Below are 8513 nucleotides of genomic sequence, written 5' to 3'. Positions count from 1 at the left end.
TTTTCTGGCCTAGTGATCAAAACAATTGCCTGGGGTCCCAGAGCTTTGTGAATTGTATTTATAATCCATATTTTTAAGCTTTCTAACTTTGTAGAGAAGAGAAGCAATGTGGAGCGAGTGTCCTTGTTCTAGATCAAAACCCTCACAAACTAATCTCATTTCTCCAGGTAGACAGGTCATGCTGCATCTCAGGTCTTTGGGTTTTCTATAACCCCATGTCCAGGAGAGAGAATAGAGGCAGAAACCTTAACAGAAAGTCAGGTGGGAAGCTGGGCCCAGTGGGTCGAGATAGGCACAGTCAGAGAGAATTCATTCCACCCAATCTTCTAAAGAGAGTAGGGGGAAAAGGTTCCTCATCTAAACTGTCCTCCTAAACTGCCCTGTGCTAACTTCAGCACTAAAATTGGAATGAGACAGAAGAGATTAGCATGGCCCCCACACAAGCATGACACATAAATTCATGAAGCATTCCATATTTTATCTGTTTGATAGGGCAAAGTGAAAATGGAATCCACCAATCATCTGCTGAAAGGATTCTGAAAAGGAAAAGTCCTAAGAACGTCATATTAAAAATCAGAGCATCCATGTCAAAGGAAAAAATATTGCAAGTAGCCAGAAAGAAAGAATTCAAGTACCAAAGAACCATAGTCAGGATCGTGCAAGATTCTGGTAGTTTTACTATAAAAAAAGGTGAGAACTTAAAATACAATATTCCAAAAGGTAAAAGATGTAAGCTTACAAACAAAAACAATTTACCCTGAAAATCTAAGTATGATTCTTTTGTTGGGGGGGGGCAGAGCAGGAGGAGGAATAAACCTTTAATACAATAAAGGACTTTGAAGCATTCTCAGTGGTAAAATTGGAGCTTAATAGAAATTCTGAAATATAAACACAAGATGCAAGAGAAATACAGAAAGGTAATTTTGTTTGAGTAATTGGAAGGGGCTGTATGACGATGTTGTGGTAACATTCTAATGGGAAAGAAGAAGCTAGTTTCTGCAGAACCCAAATGTCTTCAAATGGTAATGAGGGAATTAAAAAAAATTTTTTTAAACCCACAGAAAATAGAATAGTGTCTTAATCTTGTCATGAGTGGTATTTTTTTAAGAAGGAACAGAAAAGTGAGGTCTAAAGGAATACACAAGTATAGAAAAGTCATGAAACATGTTATTTTTCATCATTGGAATACATGAGAGGAAGAGTATACAAACATAAAAAATGGAGGAGCGGATATCAAATGACTCTTACTTTTACCTGACGTGGACAAAGGAGTAGTGAACACAACCCTATAGAGTCTGGTGTGGAAATGTATCAAATTCAACAGACAGACCTGGAGATGGGAGAGGGGAGAGGGAGCATGATACCAAGGAAGGTCATGAAAAAACAAACTTCCTGATTCTGAAGGGGACACTAAGAAAATTTAAAGGCAAAGAACTGGATGCTAAAGTGGCACCCATCCATTGGGCAATGCCTAAACAAATTTTGGTATATAAATGTAATGGAATATTATTGCTCTGTAATAAATGACAAAAGAAACTATTTTAGAGAATCCTAGGAAGTACGAACTGATGTAGAGTGAAACGAATAGAACCAGAAGGACAATTTTACAAGGATGGCGGTAAGGTAAAGAAAAACAACTTTAAAAGAACTTAAGAATTCTGATCAAGGCAATGACCAAGAAAGCGCATCTCCAAAGGACCAATGATGAAACATGTTACCCACTTCCTAAGAGAGAGGGAGATGGATGCAAGTGCAGAAACACACATTTTGAGACTTGGCCACTATGTGGATTTGTTTGGTTTGACTATGCTTGTTTGTTGCAAAGGTGTTTTTTTCTGTTTTGAATTGATGGTGGGGCAACAGTAGTGATGATGATGATGATGATGATGATAAAGAAGAAGAAGACCATTGGAAAAAAAATTAAATGAACAGAAGAAAACAGAAGTTTAAAAACAAGCAAAAACGGGGAGGGCAGTTTTGAACAAAACATGTTGAATTTATTACATACTTTTTTTTTAAAGCAAGCCATATATGAGAGATTAACATTTTTACATGCAATCTTCTTTTTGTTTTCTGCTGTGTATATGGAAATGCTCATGGGTTTGGGGGTTTGGGGGTTTGGGGTATATGTGTGTATTTACTGAAGATTTTTTTTAAACTTAAAAAACTTTAAACACCCAAACGTCCAAACTAAGGACATCTGATGGGCATCATTAAAAATACTTTTTATTGCCTCTTGTTTGTTAACTCTGTCAAAGTTTCTCAGTGATGCCCTCCTATTCGTTTCCCCCACCAGGTAAAATCCTCCCTTGTTAACAGAGAACTAAAGTTAAGGAAAATAAATCTACTCATGGACTATGTCTGGAAAGGTATACCTCATTCTACACCTACAGTCCACTACCTCTCTGCTGAAAGCTGCTCTACTCTGAGTTCAGGGTGCCTTTCTACTACCTAATGTCCTTTTTCCTCTAGCATTCTGTGCCTCTCTCCTGCACCAGCTCCTCTCATGAGGCTCAGAAGGTCGTTCGCTCCCCCTCCCTCATTGTCTCTCAGTATCCTGCAATTCCACCTGCCATGATAACTCCTTGGCCGCAGAGAGCACCTCTTATACTTTGTGAAGCTTCCCGGGCTCCAGGCTCAATTAAATACGAGAATTCAGGCTTGTACTCGTCAGCTTCCACCTCATTAACTTAAGACCCCTTAATTCTGTTGAGCCTGAAGCTGTTCCTCCCATTCCTAAAGCACAGAGTCTACTTGTAAATCTCATTTTTTTCAGTCAGGAATGAATTTGTACAAAACTGAAAACTCCAACTCTTGGCCCTGTGTCTGCCATAGGAATGTCAAAGGGGCTGAGACAGGTGAGATCCTGTGTGCTTGAAGATTTGGTCTTGGCATGAAGAAAAAGTTTGGAAATAGTTCTGGATTTTTTCTTGAAGATGAAGTGGCTATTACAAAGAGCAATGTCAGAGGCAGTTGGAGGTCACATACTAGTGGACGCTACACACTGACCTCCCAGCCAAAGGATCCAGGTTCCAAAGATACCAATAACTGGTGTAAGGACTTAGTATTTGACAAAAAAACTCAAGAGAAAACCAGAAGGCATATCGGCAGAAATTAGGTATAGACCAAGATACCACACCATATTACAAAATAAACTCTAAAAGGTTGGAGTACTTAGACATAAAAGGTGACATCATAAGCAAATTAGAGAAGCAGGGAAGAGATTACCTTTCTGATCTGCGGATAAAGAAAGATTTTATAACTAGGAAAGGATCACAGATAACTAGAGAGGATCATAGAAGACAAAATAGATAATAAGGATTATACAAAATTAAACCAATTTTTTACAACTAAAACCAATACAGTCAAATTTAGAAGGGAAAGAGGTAACTGAGAAAATTTTTGCAGAAAGTTTCTCTAATAAAGGTCTCACATCTAAGATATGCAAGCAATTAATTCAAATTTATAAGATTAAGAGCCATTCTCCAACAGATAGATGGTTAAAGACAATGAATGGCAATTTTATTATTTTTTTTTCAGGCTGTGGAGAACTTTATTTTTTTTTTAGATGCCCATTAAACATATTTTCACATTAGTGAAGTTGTAAGTAAAAATTAAAACCAATAGGAGGAACAATCAGAAAGATGAAACAAAACTCAACTGAAGGTAAAAATAAGTGAGAGCGATTCGACTTCCATAGTTCTTTCTTTGGATGTGGACAGAATTTTCCATCCCGAGGCCTCTGGAGATGTCTTAGATCCTCGTAATGCTGAGAAGGGTTCAGTTTAACATTCTTAGTCATTGCATAACGTGGCTGCTATTGTGTACAAAGTCCTCTTGGTTCTGCTCACTGATGAATGGCAATTTTAAAGGAAGAATTATAATCTATCAATAACCATATGAAAAAATGCTCCAAATCACTAATAATTAGAGAAAGACCAATTAAAGCAACTCTGAGGTTTCACTTTGTACCGAACTGATTAACAAAAGATAGCAAAAGAGAAAGGTTATAAATATTGGACAGGCTTTGGTAAATCAGCACACTAATGCATTTGTCTCGGTGTAACTATAGGCAATTCCCTTCCTCTCTTTGGCTTCAATTTTCTCATCCATAAAATGAGGAGACTGGAGTAGATTAGAGGTTTTATAATATTGGGGGGAGATAGAGTATCATAACATGGTTGAACGAATAATATGGCCCCCTTCTCAGAATAATGTTTTTCAGTATATAAAATAGAATACATAGGATTACAGAGGACCAATTATATTGAAATATAGTTCATCAAAATATTTTTTAAAAAAACAAGTTCATGGATCCTAGGTTAAGAGTCTCTGGGCCACCAGATGACCTCCGAGGTCCCTTCTAGTTCTAATGTTCTATGGCTCTGTGAGAGAGAACAGAATTCCAGAACCCAAGAGCTGTGGAAGGGACCTCAGAGGGCTTTTCTGCTGCTGTTCAGTTGTTTCAGTCACGTCTGATTCATTGTCATTCCTTTTGGGGTCTTCATGGCAAAGATACTGGAAAGGGTTGCCATTTCCTTTTCCATAGAGGGCACCTAGGGGAGCTCATATCTGAGCAGAGGAATCCCCTCTGCTAAACACCTGGCAGGTGGCTGGCCATTCTCTGCTGGAAGACCTCCACAGAGAGGAAGCTTCCCACTTTGGCTAGCTCTTCATTAGAGAGTGTTTATAGTAAGCTTTCATTTCCGGGATGAGCTTGAGTCCCAGGAGCTTGGCTTGTGGTCCGTCCTCCTGAGGATAAGCCCTGAAATTCTGGAAGAGGGTGTCTAAGGTTACTCTTCTGCTTAGGCTCAAGATACCTGGTCAGTTAAAAGTTTGGCTGCTTCTTGATTCATTTTGATTTAGCAAACAATTACTATGCATCTACTGTGTGAGCTGTCAGAGTGACATAAGTGCAGAGCACAGGCTCATGGAAAATATGAGAAACTAAGGCATTCAAGGAGACAGAGATCATTTTCACTTGTTTGGGGTGATGGGGGTAATCAGGGAAGACTTCACAGAGGAGTTGGAACCTAAGCTGGATATTGAAAGACAGGAAGGGACTTCAATAAGTAGAGATGAATGTGTGGGGGCGGGGGGGGGGCAGGGTTCCATTCTAGACATGGAGATAGGAGGAATGGGGGACAGAGAAAAACCAAGAGCTTGGCCTTTGCTCAAGAATATTCAGGCCTTCCCTAATGCCTTTAGGGAGCAGCTGGATGGTGCAGTGGTTAGAGCACTGGGCCTAGAGTCAGGAAGACTCATCTTCCTGAATTCAAATCTGGCCTCAGACACTTACTAGCTGTGTGACCCTGGGCAAGTCACTTTACCCTGTTTGCCTCAGTTTCCACATCTGTAAAATAAGCCCCAGTATCCTTGCCCAAATGGGGTCACAAAGAATCAGACATGACTGAAACAACTAGACAACAGTGCCTTTAGGACAAAAATCTTTCTTCTTCAGCTCGGCAACTGAGGCCTACTTTTTGCTTGAATTAGACATTCTCCACTTCTTGGAATCATTAGCTTTCCTCCCATCTTGTCTTGGGACCACCTCCTACAGGACATCTTCCCTTATTCCCCCAGTTATTAATGCTTTCTTCCTCTTCAATTATCTTGTATTTACCTTTTGTACTTATTCTTCAATAGAATGTAAGTAATTAATTCAAGTAGTAAATAAATCAAGTGAGCTCCTTGAAGATAAAGACTATACATATAATATATGTGTGTGTGTATATATATGCACTAGTATATATATATATATATATATATATATATATATATATATATATATATATATATATATATATACTTGTTAAGTCTATGTCCTCAGTACCCCCATGCAGTACTTTGTACATTTTAGATGTTAAAGAAATGTTTGTTGAATCTAATTTAAAATAAAGCACATGAAGAGCCACTGAAGATTCGTGAATAGAAAAGTAACATGATTTGAATACATTAGGAAGATGATGTTTTGTTTTTGTTTTTATTGTTTTAGAGACAATAGAGGTTAAGTGACTTGCCCAGGGTCACACAGCTGGTAAGTGTTTGAGGTCAGATTTGAACTCAGGTCTTCCCAACTCCAGGGCTCTATCCATTGCTCCACCTAGCTGCCCTAGGAAGATGGTTTTGGCTGTATATAAAGGATGGATTGGAGTGTGGAGGTAATTTTCTTTCTGCAGAAGTCAGAGGTCAGGATTCCAGGACTAACAGGAGCCTGAGGAAATTCTTGTCTACACGCTTTATAATGACCAATTTACTGAATGTAGGTCGGACTCTAAGCATTTATGGAACAGGTGGGTACCTACAATGCATGATCTGAAAGGCAATGGAGGTTCCATCTGACCATACACCAACCCCCTTCTCCTCCCTAGCCTGCTGCACTCTCTCAGTTAAATAATAGAGGTCAGGGCCACTGTCTCCAAGAGGTCCTTCTGAAACCTCAGGGATGTTAACTAGAAGGGGAGAGAGGTCTAGATTGGGGAGGGCTTCTCCTTTTGGACAGATCGGGACAGATGGGACACTTCACACCATCCTGAGAGCTGCCTATCTGCCCTGTGAAGAGTTCATAATAACCCCCCACTTTTCTACCGTGCATTCCCATTTACAAAGCACTTTCCCCACAACAATCCTAGGAGGTAGGGAGAGCGCAGCTTCTTATCTATCTCCATTTTAAAGATGATAAATCTGAGGACCAGCGAAGGAGATTTGCCCCTGGCCTTGCCCAGTCAGGGCTCCTTCCTCTAAGCCACACTGGTCTCAGGAGAGAATGTTACTAGTTGGAGAACCCAGGCCTCCGATGCAGACAGCCTGAGGCCAGGCCATGTGATTCTCCTCCTGCTGGCCATCTGGACCCTGTTATCTCTGAGCTGTGTTTATTTGAAGAAATTGTATTAAATGATTACATGTTATTTTTACTTTGGGGAAGGCAGGAGTGCTGGCTCCCTATGAGACCCCCATTTGCTGTCAGAATTGGTTTGGGACAGAAAACGGCCCCTTTCCTAGTTCAGGCCTTCATCACCTCTTGTCTAGACTATTATTAATAACCTCCTAATTGGTTTTCCTGCCCCCTCTCCCTTCCCTTTGCAATCCAGCCTTCTCATGCCACCAAAAGAGTTTTGTTACCCCTCCTGCTCAAAAATTTTCCATAACTTCCTGTTATCCACAGAATAAAACATAGTATCTTTAGCCTAGCATCAAAGCCATTCTACAATCAAAGCTGGACTGTTAGCTATTTTTTTGTCTATGTGAATTCACGCAGGTCAGCCTCCATGCCAGGCATGTGATGTCTCCCAAATTCCTCATCCATTTTCCCTTTCTGTCCAGGTGGTCTGTAGCATACTTCTAAGATAATGTTGCTCCTTTTTCTCCCTATTTATTTTTGCCCAAATCCTCTCCATCAGGCTTCTCCCTCCTCTAGCCCCTGGATTTCTTTAAATGAATATATCTTTGTACTAGACAGTTTTACAGCACTTCAGTTCTAACACTGCACAGTAAGTCCCCTCACCTCAGTCTCCTAGGATGATAATACTTCTATCAACTCCTTGTTGGGGCAGTTTTGAGCAAACTGTTTTCTAAACCTGAGAGTGCTATAGCAATGAGTGTGATTTCATCATGGCCCATTACCATAATTCAGATATTTGATGACAGAGGTTCTATCCGTCCTTAAATCTTCTCTGCCCTTCTGTAGGCTAAGTGTCTCTAGTTGCTTCATTTTACCCGGTCAGGTCAGCTCAAGAAAGACACTTCTCCTTCCTGAGGATGTCTCCTGGTCTATAAAATGAAAGACGTGGACAAGAGCACCTCCGAAATGGCCCAAAGGCAGTTTTAGCTCTGAAGCTCTCTGTTTCAAAGTCAGCTTTTCATTTAACATAATTAATAATTACGGATATTTATTTCATGCTTTAACGTTCGCAAGGTATTTTACATAGATAGTGAGGCTATGCACTTACTCTCCCAACATACTAGCGGGTAAGGTTCCCACAGTGCAGCTGGTTACATCTCCTGCCCCCGCCCCTCTGTCCCAGGGTTCTAGGGGCATCTCTGAGAGGCAGCGGGGTTATTTGTATGCCCCTGGCTCAGGCCCCCATTCTGGCATGCTTTCTCCAGTTAACCGCCAGTGATTACCTCCCCAATATAATTTGCCAGTGCTAGTTAGCATCTCCCCAGGATCAGTTGCCCAGTGGCTTCTCCTCAATATCAGTTAACCAATTCATATAAATTAGGAAGATACAGCAAAAATCAAAACACAAAATGTCCTCCTCCTCCCTCAAATCAGAACATACTGTCCCCTCCATATTTTAGTTCCTGGGGACAGTGGGCTCAGACTTACAGAAGAAGCAACATTTTCCCACAACCAAGTTCATTTCCATGCATGACATAGACGGATGAGTTTCTCTCTTGTTCTCAGGACAAGGCCTCTCAGCTGCCAGGCAGATTCAGTGCTGGACTGGGTCACATAGGTTAAGTCCTTGGGGTGGTATTATATTGTGTTATCCTCACCTAGTTCTCTGCTG

At 40.5% G+C, this 8513-nt stretch overlaps 1 pseudogene; it reads left to right on the top strand.

Moving 5' to 3' along the window:
- The first annotated feature begins 382 nt into the window (after positions 1-382).
- LOC144454613 (U6 spliceosomal RNA) lies at positions 383-480 on the top strand (annotated as a pseudogene).
- The last annotated feature ends 8033 nt before the right edge of the window (positions 481-8513 follow it).

Source organism: Phascolarctos cinereus, unplaced genomic scaffold (assembly GCF_003287225.1).
Source record: "Phascolarctos cinereus isolate Bilbo 61053 unplaced genomic scaffold, phaCin_HiC Scaffold_726;HRSCAF=1367, whole genome shotgun sequence".
Classification (NCBI taxonomy): domain Eukaryota; kingdom Metazoa; phylum Chordata; class Mammalia; order Diprotodontia; family Phascolarctidae; genus Phascolarctos; species Phascolarctos cinereus.
Note: the sequence above shows the minus strand (reverse complement) of the source record. Positions and strands in the feature narration are given on the sequence as shown.